Here is a 23,354-nt window from a genome sequence, read left to right as displayed (position 1 = left end):
AAAGGCACTGTACACTGAGTGTACAAACGATTAGAGACACCTTCTCTTTCCATGACATGGACTGACCAGGTGAATCCAGGTGAAAGCTATGATCAATTATGGATGTCACGTGTTGAATCCACTTCAATGTGTGATAGAGCCCCACAGTGGAGGTGTCATAATACCCATAAAACCTAGCAGTCAAACAGAGAAATGGTTCCAATAGATTTTCCAACTTTCCAATTTTCTAAATTTTTCCCATAGGGAATTTTAGAAACATTTAAAATAATGGCTTTGTTTTGTGTAGGCCTACATTGGCGTGATGTTTTGATAACCATGTAAATCTCTCTCAGACTAAGTGACTTATCAATATATTCGGCTCTATTTCCTCTCAGATCCGAAAACTCTAATTAGCATCAACGTAGACTACAAGACTACAAATCCCTTGTTACGAATCCCTTTGGCCCGGCAGTCTAGGGGGGGATGGTAACAAAACTCGTTACATAACTCATGCAAATTATAGTAGTGAAAAAGTAACAGTGAGAACGGAATAACCACAGACAACTAAATTACCGTCACACACTCATGGTTTATTTGTAAACACACAGTAAAGGGGGGGAGGGGGGCAGGAAAAGGGGCTGAGCTGGACCCAAGGAAAGAAACAAATATCCAAAAACACCCCTAAGCTAGACTAGCCTACTTCAATACAACTAACTAACTAACCAAAAATACAGTGGGTGGTCCGCACAGTTCTAACTAGTGTTCTTAGACAAAGTATTCCTACGGGTAGTGTATGCCCATGGGCGACTTGTCTTGGTACCCCCTTCTCCCACCATCAAACAAACAGTCAAACACCATAACAAAACAATACTCACAGGGTAACTGACAAAGTGAAATGTAGTTGCAAAAACAAGAGATCTACAGAGAGATTGAGCTCCAGAGAGAACAACTGACAGTGTTTTTAAACCAAGGGAAAGGGAATGTGATAGGGTAAGAGAAAAGGAGCAGGTGTCTTCTGATTAGCGACTGATTGGTGAATGATGATTGCCACCTGTGAGGGGAGAAGGAGAGAAAAGAAATACACACACAGGATACACACACACAGGATACCTGTATCCGTAACATCCCTCCATACTCCTGCACGACATCTCTAGCTGACACATTTGCAAACAGGTATTGTGTCAATTGAAAACTCGCAAAAGACAGATCACAGAATTGTCAAGTTAAAGAAATGTTGCCAATTTTTCACAGGTGAATATATTGATAAAAGTAAACTTGTCCTAGAGAGATTTACATGGTTATCAAAATGTCACGACAGAATAAGCCTGCACGAAACATAGCCCTTATGAAGTGTTTCTATAATCCCCTATGGGAAAAAAGAATGGTGGAAAAATGATTGGAACCATTTCCTTGTTTGGCCTCTAGGTTTTATGGGTATTATGTCTCATACTGTGGTACTCTATTCAGAGGGTGAATGGGCAAGACAAAAGATTGAAGTGCCTTTAAACGGGGTATGGTAGCAGGTGCCAGGCACAGCAGTTTGAGTGTGTCAAGAACAGCAAAGCTGCTTGGTTTTTAATGCATAACAATTTCCTGTGTGTACCACCACCCAAAGGACATCCAGCCAACTTGACATGACTGTGGGAAACACTGGAGTCAAAATTAGCCAGCATCCCTCTGGAACGCTTTCGACACCTTGTAGAGTCCATGCACTTGAGGCTGTTCTGAGGGCAAAGGGGGGTGCAACTCAATATTAGGAAGGTGTTCCTAATGTTTTGTACACTCAGTGTATGGATGATGGAGATGATCTGATTCTTCTCAAATTCCTGTAATCCCATGACATTGACGTGTTTGAGACAGCCATACTGTACTGTATATATTGAGGTGGACTTTCCTCAGGATCACATCTGAACCCTCACAAAAAGGATTTTTTTGCTGTGAACTTCCCGCAGGTTTGTGGCACATTTGATGCAACTAAATAGTGTGCCAGAAAAGTTTGGAAATTTGGCAACTTCCTAATATATTCCAAATTGTGTTAGCTAACTGATGCCTAGCTAACTGATGCTTGGCTAGCAATGTCAAGTTTTATGGGATAGAGTGAAATACATTTTGTTGCGTTATCAGTTTCAACCCGTCAGTGTCACTGACTGGCTAGCTAGTGGCTAGCACTTAGCTAGCTAACGTTAGCTATCATATTTTTGCACAATTAAGGCAATAGCTAGCTGGCTAACTAATGATTTTAAACACATTTTTTGGTGATCACATTGCTGTCTCCAATATGCATAGTGTCACCGTTCAACAGCATGTTATTAAGCACAACAGCTAAGGTAGCAACAATATAATCACTTTTTGCAGATGGATATGCTTTTTCCCTACTACCCGTGGTGTTGGAAGAGGCTGCATTGGGAACAGGATGCGTCGACAGCCTGGAAAGATGTTTGTGGTGCATTCACTCATAACACTTCTTTGTTAGAAAATTTGTGTATCATCTTCAAGCTTGATAAAGTAAGCGAATGCTGGTATTATTCTCTTAAATGTAGCCAATATATTAATTATTTGTAATAATTAGGTCTTTCATTGCTTTAGATTAGTAGCTCTGGTTTTGATCACGAGTTGTTTCTTCTCTCTTTCTTTCTAGAAGCAATCAGTTACCAGGCAAAAAGACAGATTGAGGCCTTCAATCGAACTGAGGACAGAGAAATATGCATGGACAGGTCAAGACTTCTTGCCTTGATATGTACAGTGCCTTCATTCCACATTTTTTTGTTGCATCCTGAATTCAAAATGTATTAAATAAATAAAAAATCTCACCCGTCTACACACAATACCCCATAATGACAGTGAAAATGTGTTTTTCGAAATGTTTGCAAATTTATTGAAAAATAAATACAGAAATATCGAATTTACATAAATAAGTATTCATACCCCTGAGTCAATACTTTGTAGCACCTTTGGCAGTGATTACATCTGTGAGTCTTTAATAGCTTTCCACACCTGGATTGTACAACATTTGCCCATTTTTCTTTTCAAAATGTCTTCAAGCTCAGTCCAATTGGTTGTTGATGAATGCTAGACAACCATTTCAGGTCTTGCTATAGATTTTCGAGTTGATTTAATTCAAAACTGTAACTCAGGAACATTCATTGTCTTCTTGGAAAGCAACTCCTGTCAAGCCCTGACCGGAGATTGCTTTGTATGTTTCTATTTTTTGTTTGGTCAGGGTGTGATGTGGGTGGGCATTCTATGTTTGTATGTCTAGGTTTTGTATTTCTATATTTTGGCAAAAACACCTTCAGGCCAAGCGCAGCTCCACAAGACTGGTGGAGAAAGACCCACGCCAGCCGATTGCCGTTGATGCTGAGGATGATGGTGCTTCTGCTCCAAAACTTGTCGTGACTTAATAGCCTGTATTTAGTGGCTTTAATATGTGTATTTCGTTTCATGTTGATTTATAAATGTTAGTTGTTTATTTAAGGACAATGTCCTTTTGATTCGTTGGGTTTATTGGCAGGTAGCCTAGTGGTTAGAGCGTGGGACTAGTACCCGAAAGGTTGAAAGATCGAATCCCCGAGCCGACAAGGTAAAAATCTGTCGTTCTGCCCCTGAACAAGTCAGTTCCTAGGCCGTCATTGAAAATAAGAATTTGTTCTTAACTGACTGACTTAGTTAAATAAAAAAAAATAAAAAAGTAAATTATCAAGATAGAATTTTGTTGTGATGTAACACTTTCTTTGCATTCATCAGACATTTTGATAGTTTAATAAGGAATTTCGTAGGAACACTTGGACATAAGCTAATTTATTATTTATGATGATAATGTGTATACACTTCTCCTTCTTCACACATTTTTTTGTGTGGGACAGTTACATTTCAATATAGGCTGCTGAACTACAAAGGCCAAATAATAATGTGATAAAAAATAAGATATTGTTTTTTGGCAACAAAAAAAACACAGTTCATTTTATTAAAACAACTGAAACAACTATTAGGAAATCTGACAGAGATCTCGGTATTGAGCTCTCTCCCACCATGTCCGATGACATCAGTGCTGCTGACCATGTGGTGCATTGACATCTCTTTAGCTGCTTTGCGGAACGCTCTACTATGAATATCCAGCGAGTACCAAGTAGACAAGACATTCTAAGGTAGTCTACTGGGCATAACAATGACCAACAGAGTAACACATAAGTAATGTAACGACTACAGTAAGTACTTTCCACCGTGTAATGTAATGGCAGTGTGGCAGTGACTTTGTAACCTAACGAGTTACTTTTAAAAGTAACGTTCCCTAACACTGCTCAATATATCAAATTTAACTGAGTATAACATTGGTGTCATAGATTAAAGGTGCAATTTAGTGGTAGAGTTGTTGATTTGGCCCCAAATTGTATCGAACAAGGAGCTCCCGCCTCTTTTCCAGAGGGACAGATTGGTTAGCCCGGTGTCCACAGGACTGAGTGGGTCTGTGAACCCAGAAGATTAACATTAAACCTTTATTATAACAGGGAAGAGAAACGAATAGAATTCTTCATTTGTCATAAGGATTCTTCATTCATCTGTCATAAGGACGACTACATTGTAGAAAACACACACACACACACACACACACACACACAGGCTATTAACCTTCCAACAGCTCATCAACTTTATTTTGCAATCCTCCCTCAGAACCATTATAATACCCTGAAGAAATAGATTTCCAATTAAAGCAGATCTAGGAGAAGAAAGCCTTTTTATCTGTGGCTCCTGGAGTCCTTTATTCCAATCATTTAAATTGGAATAGATTTTTCAATTAAGCCATTGACTGCTACAGACACACAGCAGAGGGACACATATAGTTGCGATCCTGGAATATTTGTCATGGCAAGCGAGCTGTTTTGTAAATTCACACCCAGTAATGTGTTTCTTCCTCTGACAAGGACGGCTGTGACAACTGATTTTGAGCCTTGTGTGGTGATATGGCTGCAGCAGCCCCAAGATGCAACGTAGCTTTGTCCATCGTAGTCAGATCACTCCACGTGGGTCTAATCTAATGTTATTGTGTTGTGACTTTCTCTGTGAAAATGACTGTTCTTTTTCACTCCTATTATCTTTGATAGGCTTCCCATAAAAAAAAGTTTTTTTTTAGCCAAGAAAGTGTTACATAAGGTGCATTTCTAAACCTTTAATTTGTAACTGAACAGGACAGAAGGACCCAGAAGTCACCTTCTTCACATCTGGGAATCAAAATCAGATGTGTGACTTTTCTCAAGGAAGTGGATATTCCACCAGCAGATTTATGAGTGTGTTAGGATAAGGGTAATGGTTAGGGTTCTGCCAGTTAAAAATCCACTGCTTTGTCTATGGCTATAACATGGATCTTGTTCTGGAGGCAGCTCTGCAGAGTGGTCACTAGCTGGCACAGGCACAAAGTCATAACATTTTTAACCCTAACCTTAAACCTAACCTTAACCACACTTCTAACACTAATGCCTAACCATCACTTTAAATTAAGACCAATTTTGTTTTCATACATTTTTACAATGTAGCCAATTTTGACTTTGCAAGTGGCCTTATTGCTCACTTCTGCCTCAAGGACAAGACTCATCCTAATAAACATCAACCTGCACTTATTGTGTCCCTATGACAGATACCCCTTTTATATGGCTGGATTCAAATAAAAAAGGATCTCTATTGCTCTACAGATACGTTGTGAAAACAGGAGTCTGGTCTATCATAGACGGATGGCTCTGTCTTTAACTTCCGACAGCTGCGTTGGGACGCTTGTTGTTCGCTCTCTCCTGAATTGGTTTAATAAAGTTGTGCTGCTGCAAAAGAAGTGCGGAGAAGATTAATGGACGCAGAGGAAGTGTGGCAGTTGTGAGAGGAAGCAGGACAGAGCGCGCCAGCCCGCCATCTGTTCCGTTTGCCTTTACAGCTCTCTCAACGAAGAAACAAACCCTGAGCACCATAGATCTTTCAGCCCCACAGACAAATACACAGACACATCTCTCTATTTAGTCTATTACATGCTGCTAAACCCTTAAACCCTACTGTAAGACTTTTCAGTAATTTCAACAGTAAAACAATGTAGAATGTATTGTAAAATACCACAAATCTGTTTTACAGATTTAAACTGGTGCCGGACTGCCTTTCGACGAGTCTTGTGAGGCTTGTGGGCATCCTAGAGTAAAACAACCAACATTTATGTGTTTGTGAGTCTCGTCTTTAGTGGGGTCATGTTAGTTTTGTAGGCGGAACCGTTTCGGACACAACAGACAGAAGTTGGCAGATCAGCGGTGCTGACTTCCGATGAATCCTGTGACACCTCTGAGGAGTCAAACCGTTTGGACGCTGTAGATGTTTTTGTGAGAAGAACGATGTGATAGATTGAGACAGAGCCCATGCAAAAAAAAATATCTCTAGTTTAAACAGACAGGTTTTGATGGTTTTTTTGGTATGCTAATTAGAATTTCCACGGGCCCGCGGGAATTGACTCAAGAGGGTTTAATACTGTAATTTTGCTTTTCAACAGAGCTGCTGTAATATATTTTACAGTACAATTTTCTTTACTGTAAAGCGTGCAGCATCCCTGTGCCCACAGCGTGGTTTATATGTGAAATGCGCCCGCCAATCCTCCAAAACTGCGCTGGTAACATGGGCCATATCTTTTGAACTGCTAGAAACTAGCTCTTTTCGCTGTAGTAATGGTGAAAAAATAATTGTCACTAATATGTGCTCAGTTTATTCTCTATTCCCCACGCTGTGGGCCAGAGTAGCCAGGGAAAACATATTTTCCTGATTTCACTAATATCATCGAAATCAATAAATCATACCACATTTTTGAGCTCATTCAGTAAGTCGTTTTTACCTGATAAAGTAGGATCCCGTTGAAAAATTATGCATAAAAGTACTATTTATATTCCTTAAACAAACATTGAAAATGATACTGTTTATAGATCGCCAGGTAACGGTGCTCTCGAGCGGCTAGATGTTCTTTACCATTCGGCCATCAGATTTTCCACCAATGCTCCTTATAGGACACATCACTGCACTCTATACTCCTCTGTAAACTGGTCATCTCTGTATACCCGTCGCAAGACCCACTGGTTGATGCTTATTTATAAAACCCTCTTAGGCCTCACTCCACCCTATCTGAGATAACTACTGCAGCCCTCAACCTCCACATACAACACCCGTTCTGCTAGTCACATTCTGTTCAAGGTCCCCGAAGCACACACATCCCTGGGTCACTCCTCATTTCAGTTCGCTGCAGCTAGCGACTAGAACAAGCTGCAACAAACACTCAAACTGGACTGTTTTATCTCATTCTTCATTCAAAGACTCAATCATGGACACTCTTACAGTTGTGGCTGCTTCGTGTGATGTATTGTTGTCTCTACAAGGGCAAGAAGCCCTTTGTGCTGTTGTCTGTGCCCAATAATGTTTGTACCATGTTTTGTGCTGCTACCATGTTGTGTTGCTACCATGTTGTTGTTATGTTGTGTTGCTACCATGCTGTGTTGTCATTTGTTGCTGCCTTGCTATGTTGTTGTCATAGGTCTCTCTTTATGTAGTGTTGTGTTGTCTCTCCTGTTGTGATGTGTCCGATATTTATATTTTATATATTTTACATTTTTAATCTCAGCCCCCGTCCTCACAATAAGAATACGTTGTTGACTGACTTGCCTAGTTAAATAAAGGTTAAATATTTATTTTTTTAAATCATCAATAGTTCGCGCAAATGAATCACTCACATCAATATTGTATGGAAATCAATGGAACTGGGACAGTAACCACGGAGTAATGTACTGTTTGCGCTCTTCTAACAGACAAACCTCAATGAACTTGGGTGTACTACATGTATCTGTTGATAGACAATAACCTCATAGCCTCGTAGCCAATAACCTCGTAGCCATTTATCAACTTATATCTCTGTGAGAAATTGTTTTCGGTTTCGGTGGCCAACACAGAAAAGGAAACACTTTTTTGACTGGATCATTTCAATGAATCACCACCTCACATGGCTTTAATTTGAATGATAGCTTAACCCTCACATCCATGAATTCATGTAAGGCCAGAGACTTTCATGGGAGGAGCGCCCAATATTTTTCTAGCCAATGTAGTCTGAAAATGACAGCTACGTTCGAAGTCTCACTACGGACTGTCACATATGGCAAAAACACAGTACTAAACCAAAGATATTGATCTGTTTTAAGCAATCAACTTTAATAGCAACATCACCAATCTGAGGTAAAAAAAAAAATGTATTTCCTGTAATTCATTTGTGGTAAAAACTTTAATCTGTGTTATGTGTTAACAAGTTCTGCCCACCATAGGGAAATTAGTGTAATCTAACATAATTATATATGTCAAAGTAATTCTATATTTTTATATATGACGATTACAACAACGACATCTATTTCTTCCTACTTTAACCACGGGGAGAGTAAAAAAATGCTCCTAAACACAATTTAAGCTGGCAATTCTGGTCCTAGTATAATGCTGTAAATTTACAGGGAAAAGTTTTTCGGTGTAGGCTCATTGTCGCTTTGTTTCGTTTTTTTTTTTTTTTACCTTTCAGAGGAATAAAGTTGGGCTTCGAGCCACGGCAGTAAGACATATATGAAAGACACAGTCTGAACTGAACGTGATTAAGAGATATGTTATTGTCATTTGTTGAGAGTAAATCGTAACAAAATGAAAATGAGACTTGGTTATTGTTGTTGTGGAGTGGGATCTCTGGCTGTGTTACAGTTGCAATGAAGCAGAGAAAAAAACACAGCTACACAGACCTGTGTTCACAGACTGTGATCAGGGTGATTGAGTTCCATTTCACATTTTTTTGTTTTGCACAATTGATTTGTTTCATGAACAGACAAGATAGTTAATTTCAAGACGTTCCGTGGTATTTCTATGAAAAGGTGTGTGTGTGTCATTTCCATGATCACACAATCTATATAAAATGTACATGCATCATCTTTGTTCTTGTTAACAACCCTGTGCGCGCTCTTTCTCTCTCTCTCTCTCTCTCTCTCTCTCTCTCTCTCTCTCTCTCTCTCTCTCTCTCTCTCTCTCTCTCTCTCTCTCTCTCTCTCTCTCTCTCTCTCTCTCTCTCTCTCTCTCTCTCTCTCTCTCTCTCTCTCTCTCTCTCTCTCTCTCTCTCTCTCTCTCTCTCTCTCAGTGAAGACATCGGTGCGACATGATAAAGTTTCCTCTCTGAGTATCAATCGTGTAATTGAACTCAGGGAGGGAGGACGTGACGTGCATACAGATGGACGGTTCGGACCGGCAGACCCCCCCCCCCCTCCCTTCATATAGGTGTAAAATCATACATAAAATCATACATCAATGCATAGATTTGCACACACATATATAAATGCAATCCTGTACGCAACCACCACCTCGTGCTGTTGTACTGAAAGGCTCGCCGCTAGCACGCCGGGCCCCAAACTCTCATGAGTGCAAATGTGTTCAATTGAAAGTGTTAGTGGTAAGAGATTTCATTGCTAACAAACCCTGACACGAACATGGAGATGAATATCAAATTGGATTTAATTGGTATGCCATTGCCTCAGCAGGGTAACAGGCAGAGTGTTGTGTCACAGTCGTTCTCTGCACTCAGCTCTCTCTGCTCAGTCGTTTGTACAATGCTGTTTTACAGCATTCCTACTCATGTCTTCCTCTCTCAGAACAACATCCCGGTCGAGGCCGCGTTTAGGAATTACAACATCTCCACCCGTGTCTCTTTAGCCATCATGTAATGTAGCCCTCTCATTTCGCCGGCGCAATACCACAGATCGAGAGAAAAGAGAAGTGAGACGCAATTGAATATTAACACAACCTGACACAGTCCCGTTGTAACCCCCCCATCACCAACCCCCATCCCCTCTATCCCACTTCACATGATACAATTAAAAACACTCCCATATGCACCAGAACACCCGATCCCCTCTGAACACTGTCAGGAACATTCCCGCTTTATAGCGACTTAAAATAAATATTGTACTAATCTATAGAGGGCCTGACAAGAGCGAAGCTCCAAGGTTTCCAGGCACTTAGCTGAGTAGAGACGTAAAAAAGAAGACCCCTTACATTATTTATACGCACTAATGGTGCCGCGGATTCACTGTGCATGTGTGTGCGTGTGTGAATCAGCTTTCTTCACCACAATCCGCTAAAATAGACACACAGCTGTAATCAAAGCCATACATTTCCTCTCTCTCTCTCCATATTTCTCTCCGTCTCCGATTGCTAACGGCTAGGTCAATTGGAGTCAGTTTTCTAGCGCGGAGAACTCCTTACGACAGATTATCTTTTTTTTTAATGGAAATTAAAGACAATGAGTGTTTTGGTTTAATTTACGAAAGGAACAGATAAGATCCTGGTGTGTAAGCGACTGAAAGTAAATGCCATTGTACTGTAACTTACATCAAAGAGCTTGTAGAGTGGGTCATTACCGAGTGAGCTTTGACAGGCTGAATGAACAGAAATCACAAATGAGAACTAGACCTTCTGTTTAAGTGTTAAGCCTCTATCTCACTTTAGCTATTTTCCCCACATGGTGTAAATGTCACACCCTGACCATAGAGAGCCTTTTTTTTCTCTATTTTGGTTAGGTCGGGGTGTGACTAGGTTGGGTAATGTAATCTTGTTTTATTTCTATGTTGGCCTGGTATGGTTCCAAATCAGAGACAGCTGTTTATCGTTGTCTCTGATTGGGGATCATATTTAGGCAGCCATTTCCCCACTGTTTTTTTTTTGTCCGATCTTGTTTATGTGTAGTTGCCTGTGAGCACTCCATAGCTTCATGTAACATTTGCTTTTTTTTGTGTGTGTGTGTGTTTCACAAATTAAAAGATGTGGAACCCATATCACGCTGCGCCTTGGTCCGAATGTTATTTTGACAGTCGTGACAGTAAAAACCTGTCGCTACCAACATGTAGATTCTCTTTACAGGTAGATGTTTCCAGTTTTCAGGACAGTAATCAGAATGTATGTATACGTGTGCATAGGTGCATGCACATGTGCGCATATTTCTGTTTACGTGTGCATGCATGCACATATAGACATTAGTTTGTGATTAAAGACACGGCCTTAACATTGCTATTGAATTACAGATTTACATTTACATTTGAGTGATTTAGCAGAATCTCTTAATCAGAGCGAATTACAGTTAGATATCTGAAGATATCTAGGAGGGACAACCACATATCACATAGAAATAGAAATGTTCAGGTGAGGAGGAGGATTATTTAAGATACTGTTTGAAGAGGTAGGGTTTCAGATGTTTTCCTTAAGATGGGCAGGAACTGCTGTCCTAGTGTCCGGGGGAAGGTGGTTCCACCATTGGGGTGCCAGGACAGAGAAGAGCTTGGACTTGGGATGAGCGGGAGCTGCTCTCCCGTAGGGGTGGGAGGGCCTAGAGACCTGAGGTGGCAGAACGGAGTGCTTGGCTTGGAGTGTAAGGTTTTAGCATAGCCTCCGTGACACAGAGAAGAGCAGAAGATCGTTCTGAGAGAGATAACAAGAAAGTTGATCAGAGACAGCATGCTCAAGTGTTTTGGAAGGAAGAGATACAGGTCAATAGTTTTTTACTTCAGAGGGGCCGAATGTTAGTTTCTTGAGGAAATGATGCAGCCAGTGGTCAGGGATGAGTTGATAAGGGAAGTAAGGAATGGGTGAAGGTCTCAAGAGATGGTCTGGAGAAGGGAGGAGGGGAAGGGGTCTAGCTGGCAGGTTATCAGTTGGCCAGAGAAGGGAAAAGAGGTCAAGGCGTAGAGTTGTTCTGTGTGAGTGAGACCAGTGCTCAGTAGGCTGAGTGAATGAGAAGCGGATGTCATCAACCTTTTTATCAAAGAGGTTGACAAAGTCGTCCGCAGAGAGGGAGGAGTAAGGGGGATGGGGTGGAGGATTAAATCAAATCAAACTTTACTTGTCATATGTGCCAAATAAAACAAGTATAGACCTTACTGTGAAATGCTTACTTAAAAGCCATTAACAACAGTGCAGTTCAAGAAGAGTTTAAGAAAATATTTACCAAATAAACTAAAGTAAAAAAATTATAAAAAGTAACACAATAACATAACAATAACGAGGCTATATACAGGGGGTGCCGATACAAAGTCAGTGTGTGGGTGTGCAGCTTAGAGGTAATTTGTACATGTACTGTAGGTAGGGATGAAGTGACAATGCATAGATAATAAACAGCAAGTAGCAGCAGTGTACAAAACAAATGGGGTGGGTCAATGTAATGGTCCGGTGGACATTTGATTAATCGTTCAGCAGTCTTATGGCTTTGAGGGTAGAAGCTGTGCAGGAGCCGTTTGGGTCCACCGCTTGCCGTGCTGTAGCAAAGAAAACAGTCCATGACTTTGGTGACTGCTGGAGTCTCTGACAATTTTATGGGCTTTCCTCTGACACCGCCTACAATATAGGTCCTAGATATAACTTTCTCATCGGACTCGTTAACCTCTCTGCGAGTAAGGCTAGTTTCCTGAATTTCCGCCTGTCTAACGTGCCCAAAATAAACTGCCTGTTACTCAGGCCCAGAAGCTAGGATATGCATGTAATTGGTAGAATTTGATAGACAAGACTCTGAAGTTTCTACAACTGTTAAAATAATGTATGTGAGTATAACAGAACTGATATAGCAGGTGAAAACCCGAGGACAATTGATCCAGAATTTTTTGGGGGGAGCTCCGAATGACTTCCATTGCAATGCTATTGAAAGATCGAATTTCCGCCTCCCAGATTGCAGCTCCTTTGGCTTCCAGTAGATGTCAACAGTCTTCATGCAAGGTTTTAGGCATGTTTTTTTTATTTTTTATTAAGAAGTATTTTATTAAGATGTCTTTCCAAGTTGAGCGCCAGGGCAAAAGTAGTCTTTTTGAGCGCGTAAACATGGGCGCGCTCTTCATTCTTTTCCTTTGCTATTGAACATAGGTATCTCCGTCTGAAATATTACCATTTATTTACATATTAGACAACCTGAGGATTAATAAAAAACATTGTTTGACTCGTTTGGACGAACTTTGCTGGTAACTTTTTGGAATCCTTTGTATGCATTTTGAAGGACTGTTAAGTTGGCACCATGAAGGACATGGTGCCAACTTAACCTTGTTCTTGGGATATAAAGAAGGACTTTATCGAACAAAATGACCATTCATTGTGTAGCTGGGACCCTTGGGATTGCAAACAGAGGAATATCTTCAAAGTAAGTGATTTATTTTATCGCTATTTGTTATTTCGAGATGCCTGTGCTGGTTTGGAAAATATGCTAATGTGAGGCACTGTCCTCAGACAATCAAATGCTATGCTTTCGCTGTACAGCCTTTTTGAAATCTGACGATGCAGTTCGATTACCAAGATTCTAAGCTAAAGAATCATGAATGAAACATGTATTTTCATGGATGTTTAATATTACAATTTTGTATTTTGAATTTGGCACGCTCCGATTTCACCGGATGTTGTTGAATTTGATCACGCTAGCAGGATCTCAGTTAAAGGAAAAAGCTTCTTCCAGTTCGTGGTGAGTAATCCCAGTTCCGATATCCAGAAGTTATTTTCGGATTAATAGACGGTAGCAGCAACATTATGTAAAAAATCATTTTTTTAATAAGTTAGAAACAACGCAAAAAAACGAACAAAATAGCACAATTGGTTACGGGCATGTAAAACGTCAGCCATCCTCTTCTTCACCATCATATATACCCTAACCAGGTAGGAGGAGAAGGTGGAAAATTGTTTCCTAGGGTTAGAGGCAGAAGCTTGAAATTTTGAGTGGTAGAAATGGGCTTTAGCAGCGGATACAGAGTAATCAAAGTTAGAGAGGAGAGAGTGAAAAGAGGATACTCCAGAAGTTTAGTTTTCCTCCATTTTCACTCAGTTGTCCAAAACCCTGTTCTGTAAGTTCACTACGAGTCACTCTGCCATGGAGCAGGAGGGGAGGGTTAATGAGCATCCCTGTGCCACCATCGAGACGACCAAATGCTCTCGGACTATGAGAGAAACCATAGTCAGATGAAGAAAGAGAACCTGGAGTATCAGTGTTCTCTGGGGGTTATCAATATCTCCATCAGGGCCAAAAAGTCAAGGTACTGAAGGGCAGCATGGGCATTCTTGACCGCAGATCCAAACGCTACCAGAGACCAGGAACTACATGTGTTGTGCGTGCAGCATACACTAAACGAGAAGGGATGTGCCAAGGGATGGGGAGCATCTGTAAAACCTACAGGGAGAAGTGTGAATAGGTATAAAAAACACACACAATTGACAAAGCTACACAAGAGCAAAATGAGATGATCTGTAAATAACTAGGTAAGACACTCGAGTGAGAGGGTGGTGTGGAGCCTGCCACTGACACAGCTGCCGCTGAGAAACCAGGGGAGATTGAAGAACTCACAAATCACAAATCGCCCTGCCCCTTGATCCTGGTTGATGTGTCAACAACTATATGCAACAATAAAAAGATGTAGAAAAAGACTATACAGCCACGGTGTAGTCTGAGACTAAAGGAACCCATTGCCATTCTTAGTGCCAAGCTCCTTAACATCTACTCAGTTTGGGGCACAGTGTTATGTGTGTACAGTACACCACTAGATCCACACATGTGCCTCTCATTTCCTATGGTAGCCCAAAAGTATCCCTCAACATGCTATTTTGTAAACTGAACCAGCAGAGAGGCTCTGTGCATTAAAGTGCCCTGAAAGTAAACACTACAGTAAATGCAGGCAGCTTCTTGATGCTAATGTCACAGATACAGTCCCAGCAGAGATTGAGGCTGGTACTGTATACAATTGTAGCTCCTAATTGACATTTGTGTAATAATTAATACAAATGTACTTGATTCTATGAGCTTATCCAGATGGGCACAACGCTTTATACTGTAAGGGAGAAACTCCCTTTCCAACACAAATGTAGAGTGTACTTTCTAAAAGTTGATGTCACTTGGTGTCTGCAACAATGGCCATCACACTACTGCCCTCTTATTTAAGATAACCTTCTTGTTGGTCATTCCCACATACAGTATATTGAAGACTAACTGATTCGCTATAGCATTTAACTAATGGAATGAAAGCTACAGCTGTCCCAGTAGTAAAGTAAAGTCAAATTCTACATAAACGAGTAATGACTTAGAATCTTGAGGCAAACACTGAATCCGCCCTAATTGGATAGTCCAACAAAGCAATATTGGGAAAACACATACTGCGACGGCGCCTCTGATCATCACTGAATAGTGAGCAAATTCTATTAAGCTGTTTTCAAATGTGCAGAATTATATTATTTTACAATGGTTACATATTCACTTCCCCAGCTGGCTGGCTCAGCGCGTCTCCATTTGTCATCGACAATTGTGTCCAATTATATGATTAGCTTTGAACACTCCAGCACTTCGAGAGCTCTTGTGTGTTCCGCCGCACTGCGCGATTCGCAAACAAAGTCATTACAACATGTATTCACACATATCAAATCACAAAACAGATGGCCATTGCGCTCAGCACCTGATTTGTTTTCCACACGAGCAACGGGGGAAAATGGTGTCTTTTCACTGAGCTTAGTTTAATGCGGACTCTTTTTTCTACTCCCTGAGCTGAGCAGCTGGCTGTCGTGCTGTTAGATCAGCTCGAAATGAAAGACAAAACAAAAGCACTTGTTGTCAAGATTCGGAGTTACAGAGGGAGAAGCTTCCGCATAATTCATCACGAGAAACTCGAACAGGAAGTGTAATTGTTTTAAATCTCATTTGGCAGTTGGAGTGGAGAGGCAGTGGGAAGTTGATCTTTGATGTGGAACAGGTGGGATAGATGGAAGACCCTCTGGTACTTCATCTGACCTTTGTCTTATGGCACATCTTTAGCACCGTTAGTCTTGGATCACTGGGAGTCAAAACGAGATCTCCAACCTAGGTTCAAATACTATTTGGTCAAAGAGTAGGTGTTAGAAAGACGGGGGAGGGGAAGTGAAAGGGCAGTATGGCTGGATTTGAACCCATGCCGACCCTGGCATAAGGTGTGCTGTGGTCAGCGGCTGTAACCGCTGGATGACACAGGCCACATTCAACCAGTTTTTTCTCACTGTGACTCCATTGGTTCCATTGCGCTGGTGCAAGTTCAATCAACCGTAGATAAAGGCCTCCATTTTACACGCGCAGCACGTCCTGGGCTTTACGCTCAAAACCTGTTACATTTCATTTGACAGAACACCACTGTCAGTCAGAAACAAAGGTGGAACACTGCATGCAGCTGGTAACGCTTATTTTGCACTTTTTTTTTTTACATAATATCCGCATAACTCATTTCCACCTTCTCAGACACATGAAGTAATGTGAGGAATACAGTGGTTCAAAGCACACCGCGCCTGTTCTTTCAGAAGAGTAAAATGTCACTTAAAGTGTTATAAAACTACTGTTACTATTTAAAACCAAGTCTGTCAGTCCGACAGTTTGATGGTGAAAAGTGTATCTATTATGACAGAGACAGATTGAATGCAGCTATTTTCTTACTTCATCAATCTCACAACGGCACAGTAGATGATATGGCACACATCCGTTGGTGGATGGAGTGCAACATCTGCAATGTAATCAGCCTAGAATACCACCAAAGGCTGTGTCAGTCTGGCCTATAAACCTATCCTAGTGTCTATAAACCTAACAGTAACAGGAATTATTTGTGTAATATACAGATGTAGGATCATAATTTGAGCCAGTTTGCTACAGCAGGAAAATAATCCTGCAGCAACAGGAAATGTGAATGACTATTTGGATTATAATTAATGGACATTTGTTTGTAGTGGTTGATACATTTTTAATTAGGGCAAATCAAGTTGGACATTTTAAAGTGGAAATTACAAACTTTAGAAGCCTTTTTAAACCTCGAATACACTAGAATTTAGCATTTGTTGTGGTGCAGGAAAATTCTCAGCAACAAATTCTCACCTACATCCGTGTTAAAGGTAGATTTAGCAGTCATAATATTGACTCATCAAGTCAACCAGCTATGGCTAACATTAGATTCATGACATGAGCTGTTAACCCTCAAGTTACCGACTGAGGTCGTTTTAACCATTGATTTGATCACAACAATGTTAATACTACTTGTAAGCCATTGGCCACTGACTGTCAGGGCCAGTAGATTACTTGCTTATTATCAATAAAAAAATATGGTACTAAACTCAGCAAAAAAAGAAATGTCCTCTCACTGTCAACTGCGTTTATTTTCAGCAATCTTAACATGTGTAAATATTTGTATGAACATAACAAGATTCAACAACTGAGACATAAACTGAACAAGTTCCACATACGTGACTAACAGAAATTGAATAATGTGTCCTTGAAAAAAAGGGGGGTCAAAATCAAAAAGAAAGTTAGTATCTGGTGTATCTGGTGTGGCCACCAGCTGCATAAAGTATGGAAAGTGCATTTCTTCCTCATGGACTGCACCAGATTTGCCAGTTCTTGCTGTGAGATGTTACCCCACTCTTCCACCAAGGCACCTGCAAGTTCTCTGACATTTCTGGGGGGAATGGCCCTATCCCTCACCCTCCGATCCAACAGGTTCCAGATGTGCTCAATGGGATTGAGATCCGGGCTCTTCGCTGGCCATGGCCGAACACTGACATTCCTGTCTTGCAGGAAATCACGCACAGAACAAGCAGTATAGCTGGTGGCATTGTCATGCTGGAGGGTCATGTCAGGATGAGCCTGCAGGAAGGGTACCACATGAGGGAGGAGGTTGTCTTCCCTGTAACGCACAGCGTTGAGATTTCCTGCAATGACAACAAGCTCAGTCCGATGATGCTGTGACACACCCAGACCCTCCACCTCCAAATCGATCCCACTCCAGAGTACAGGCCTCGGTGTAACGTTCATTCCTTTGATGATAAACGCGAATCCAACCATCACCCCTCGTGAGACAAAACTGCAAATTGTTAGTGAAGAGCACTCTTTGCCAGTCCTGTCTGGTCCAGCAACGGTGGGTTTGTGCCCATAGGCGACGTTGTTGCCTTACAACAAGCCTACAAGCCCTCAGTCCAGCCCCTCTCTCAGCCTATTGCGGACAGTCTGAGGACTGAAGGAGGGATTGTGCATTCCTGGTGTAACTCGGGCAGTTGTTGTTGCCATCCTGTACCTGTCCTGCAGGTGTGATGTTCGGATGTACTGATCCTATGCAGGTGTTGTTACACGTGGCCTTCCACTGCGAGGACGATCAGCTGTCCGTCCTGTCTCCCTGTAGCGCTGTCTTAGGCTGTCACAGTACGGACATTGCAATTTATTGCCCTGGCCACATCTGCAGTCCTCATGCCTCCTTGCAGCATGCCTAAGGCACATTCACGCAGATGATCAGGGACCCCGGGCATCTTTCTTTTTGTGTTTTTCAGTCAGTAGAAAGGCCGCTTTAGTGTCCTGAGTTTTCAAAACTGTGACCTTAATTGCCTACCGTCTGTAAGCTGTTAGTGTTTTAATGACCGTTCCACAGGTGCATGTTTATTAATTGTTTATGGGTCATTGAACAAGCATGGGAAACAGTGTTAAAACCCTTTACAATGAAGATCTGTGAAATTATTTGGATTGTTATGAATTATCTTTAAAAGACAGGGTCATGAAAAAGGGACGTTTCTGTTCTTGCTGAGTTTACAGCAATGTGGAAAGATGAATGTTTACTGCAAAATTCTAGCTAGGATTTGGGGATAGTATTGCAAACCCAAATGGAAAGCCATTCCCTCATCCCTTAAAGCAGTGCAGTATACACTACATGACCAAAAGCATGTGGACACCTGCTCGTCTAGATCCAGATTCCAATGTCTATTGTACAAAACACTATTCTTCATTTTCATGAATTTTATCACTGAAGGTTACCTTGTATTTTGTAATGGTCTATCTTTGGTTCTATTTCCCAGTGGGCCAAATTTGGCATGGGATGTGTTGTGGAATATCTAATCAAAGGGAAGAGAGACTGCAGATTCTTTCAAGCAACTCTTTATTATAAGATTAGCAAAAATGGAGAGTCAACTATCCACTCAACAGTGTATAGTTGAAAAGCTCGATGAATAGTGCCGGTTCAAAGCTTTTATAGAGAAGCACATCCTTTTTGTATACGTGGCAGTCAGCAGATAATGTGTAAAAGGTAATTAGTTGTCTGTGCAGACTTAAGATAGCACAAGGTCCCACAAAGACAAGTTTGTATCAGGTTAGAAAAACACTAACATAAACAAGAAACAATTCTTTAAATAGTAAAACACTGGATAGCATGACCAATTATATGTATTTTCCACGATATTTCCCCCTTTAGAAAATAGATTTACTTACAAGCATTTCCATTAAAACCTCTTAAGGATTATCCCCTTGTTTTCAATTTTCGCCTAAAATTACATACCCAAATCTAACAGCCTGTAGCTCAGGACCTGAAGCAAGGATATGCATATTCTTGATACCATTTGAAACAAAATACTTTGACGATTGTGGAAATGTGAAATGAATGTAGGAGAATATAACACATTAGATCTGGTAAAAGATAATCATCTTTGAAATGCAAGAGAAAGGCCATATTGTATTATTCCAGCCCAGGCGCAATTTAGACTTTGTCCACTAGATGGAAGCAGTGTATGTTCAAAGCCTTAGACTGATCCAATGAACCATTACATTTCTGTTCAAAATGTTTTATCAAGACTGCCAGCTTAGTGGAGTCTGCCACTAGCATAGTCAGTGTAGTCAGCTCAGCTATCCCATTGAGACCGTGTCTGTGCCTCGATCTAGGTTGGGCAAAACTAAACATGGCGGTGTTCGCCTTAGCAATTTTACTGGAATAAAGACCTCCTCCATTCCTGTCATTATTGAAAGAGATGATGATATCTCACATTTCAAAATAGGGCTACTTAATAATGTTAGATCCCTCACTTCTAAGGCAGTTATAGTGAATGATCTAATCACTGATCATAATCTTGATGTGATTGGACTGACTGGAACATTGTTGAAGCCTGATGAATTTACTGTGTTAAATGAGACGCCTCACCCCCTGGTTACACTAGTGACCATATCCCCCGAGCATCCTGCAAAGGCAGAGGTGTTGCTACCATTTACGATAGAAAAGTTCAAATTACAAAAAAAAAGACTGTTTTCGTCTTTTGAGCTTCTAGTCATGAAATCTACACAATCAATCACTTTTTATAGCTACTGTTTATGGGCCTCCTGGGCCGTATACAACGTTCCTCACTGAGTTCCTTGAATTCCTATCGGACCTTCTAGTCATAGCAGGTAATATTACACTTCTTGGTGACTTTAATATTCACATGGAAAAGTCCACAGAGTCACTCCAAAAGGCTTTTGGAGCCATCATTGACTCAGTGGATTTTATCCAACATGTCTCCGGACCTACTCACAGCCACAGTCATACTCTGGACCTAGTTTGGTCCCTTGGTTTAAATATTGTGGATCTTAATGTTTTTCCTCATAATCCTGGACTATCGGACCACCATTTTAAGACAGTACCATGCAGTATCGATGAGCCCTCGCTGCTGCGATCATCATATTTTTCCAATTTAATTGAGGAGGGAGAAAAAGAATAATACCCATTTTTTTTGTTGATATTGTCGCAAAGCTAACTAAACAGCAGCATTCCACAAGAGAGGATGGCTTTCACTTCAGCAGTGATAAATTCAACAATTTCTTTAAATGAAAAGATCATGATCATTAGAAAGCAAATGATGGACTTCTCTATAAATCTGCGTATTTCTCCAAAGCTCAGTTGTCCTGAGTCTGCACAACACTGCCAGGACCTAGGATCAAGGGAGACACTCAAGTTGTTTAACCTGTTTGGGCTGCAGGGGCAGTATTGAGTAGCCGGATAAAAGGTGCCCATTTCAAACTGCCTCATACTCAATTCTTGCTCGTACAATATGAATATTTTTTTTTTACTATTGGATGGAAAACACTCTCTAGTTTCTAAAACCGTTTGAATTATATCTGTGAGTAAAACATAACTAATTTTGCAGCAAACGTCCTGACAGGAAGTGGAAAATCTGAAATCGATGCTCTGTTCTAGGGCCTGCCTATAAATGTCCTTGATATATATCAGTATACATGCACTTCATATGTCTTCCACTAGATGTCGACGGGCAGTGAGAGAAGAAATGGAGTGTGTAACTTGATCTGGGGTCGAACAAAAGCTCTTTGTATGTCGTGTCACCAGTTTCCTGTTTTCTGGAGAGCGAGTGAAAGGACCTGGTTTTGCCTTCTGTACAGCTGTCGTTATAGATGACTAATATCTCCGGCTTTGATTTTATTTGATACATGTGACAATATCAGTATAAAGTATGTTTTTTCAATATAGTTTTATTAGATTATTGAAATTTTTTCGGGACGTTAGGCGTGTTGCGTTGTGGTGCCTTTGTTCAGGAAGGAGAGCTTCGCGCCACTTTGCTAGCTTTCCGTGCTAATTGACTGGAGAAGAGGACATTCTAAATCCAAACAACGATTGTTCCCGACAAAGGACCCCTTGTACAACATTCTGATGAAAGATCGTCAAAAGTAGGACCCATTTTATGATGCTATTTCATATATCTGTCGAACATGTTGTACTAGTAGTTTGCGCCCAGAGTTTGGGTACTCTCTTGCTATAACTAAGCTGGATGTCGTAATGAAGTTATTTTTAGAATTCTAACACGGCGATTGCATTAAGAACTAGTGTATCTATCATTTCCTATACAACATGTATTTTTTAGTAACGTTTATGTATAGTTATTTGGTCAGAATAGTTTGAGTGTCATAAAAATATCCGCACATTCTGGGAAAAAGATGCTACGTTAGCACAATGTATAACCACTGATTTCAGCTCTAAATATGCACATTTTCGAACAAAACATGAGTGTATGTATAACCTGATGTTATAGGACTGTCATCTGATGAAGCTTATCAAGGTTAGTCAAAAATTATATATCTTTTGCTGGTTTATTCGCTATCGCTAACGTGCCTATTGCTATCGCTAACGTGCCTTGATGAATGAATGCGGTAGTGTGGTAGGCTATTGTAGTAAGCTAATATAATGCTATATTGTGTTTTCGCTGTAAAACACTTAAAAAATCGGAAATATTGGCTGGATTCACAAGATGTTTGTCTTTCATTTGCTGTACACCATCGATTTTTCAGAAATGTTTTATGATGAGTATTTAGGTATTTGACGTTGGTGTCTGTAATTACTCTGGCTGCTTCGGTCCTATTTGTGACGGTAGCTGTGATGGTAGCTGCAATTTAAAACTGATTTATACCTCAAATATGCAAATTTTTCGAACAAAACATAGATTTATTGTATAACATGTTATAAGACTGTCTTCTGATGAAGTTGTTTCTTGGTTAGTTTGGTTGGTTCTTGGTTAGTTAGGTTGGCTTTGTGCATGCTACCTGTGCTGTAAAACATTTTTGTATTTGGTGGTGAGCTAACATAAATATATGTGGTGTTTTCGCTGTAAGGCATTTAAAAAATCGAACATGTTGGCTGGTGTTTATCTTTTATATGCTGCATTGGACTTGTTAATGTGTGAAAGTTAAATATTTCAAAAAAATATATTTTGAATTTCGCGCCCTGCACTTGAAGTGGCTTGTTGTCATATTGTGCCTGGCTTCGGGCTTGCAGCCCAAAGAAGTAAACAAACAGATTACCGGCCATTTTCGAATCCCACCGTACCTTCTCCACTATGCAATCAGGTTTCAGAGCTGGTAATGGGTGCACCTCAGCCATGCTCAAGGTCCTAAATCATAACCGCCATCGAAAAGAGACATTACTGTGCAGCCGTATTCATCGACCTGGCCAAGGCTTTCGACTCTGTCAATCACCACATTCTTATTGGCAGACTCGACAGCCTTGGTTTCTCAAATGATTGCTTCACCTGGTTTACCAACTACTTCTCTGATAGAGTTCAGTGTGTTAATTCGGAGGGCCTGTTGTCCGGACCTCTGACAGTCTCTATGGGGGTGCCACAGGGTTCAATCCTCGGGCCGACTCTCTTCTCTGTATGTATCAATGATGTTGCTCTTGCTGCTGTTGATTCCCTGATACACCTCTACGCAGACGACACCATTCTGTATTCTTCTGGCCCCTCTTTGGACACTTTGTTAACCTCTCTTGGGTACGTGAGACGTTAGCCTCCCACCTCTTCAACAGCAGGTGAAACTGCTGGGCGCCAAATTCAACTACAAAAATACTCATTATAAAAATTCAGAAAACAAAACATATTTTACATAGGTTTAAAGATGAACTTCTTGTGAATCCAACCACGGTGTCACATTTAAAAAATGCTTTACGGCGAAAGCATACCTTACGATTATTTGAGAACATAGCCTAGCAGACAAATCATTACAAACAGTAACCAGCCAAGTAGAAGAGTTACACAAGTCAGAAATAGAG

General features: G+C 40.7%; 1 long non-coding RNA gene across 2 annotated transcripts; it reads left to right on the top strand.

Moving 5' to 3' along the window:
- Positions 1-1,073: 1,073 nt before the first annotated feature.
- LOC129821551 (uncharacterized) lies at positions 1,074-2,931 on the top strand. 2 transcript variants are annotated; one of them, XR_008754351.1, is made up of 3 exons: positions 1,074-1,152; positions 2,335-2,484; positions 2,618-2,931. It is a non-coding gene; the product is annotated as an uncharacterized LOC129821551 (long non-coding RNA). The 2 variants fall into 2 exon arrangements; XR_008754350.1 differs by having other exon boundaries at positions 1,102-1,230.
- The last annotated feature ends 20,423 nt before the right edge of the window (positions 2,932-23,354 follow it).

This window comes from Salvelinus fontinalis, chromosome 23, assembly GCF_029448725.1.
Source record: "Salvelinus fontinalis isolate EN_2023a chromosome 23, ASM2944872v1, whole genome shotgun sequence".
In the NCBI taxonomy this organism is placed as follows: domain Eukaryota; kingdom Metazoa; phylum Chordata; class Actinopteri; order Salmoniformes; family Salmonidae; genus Salvelinus; species Salvelinus fontinalis.
The sequence above is the reverse complement of the archived record's forward strand: the minus strand, read 5'-3'. Positions and strand labels throughout refer to the sequence as shown.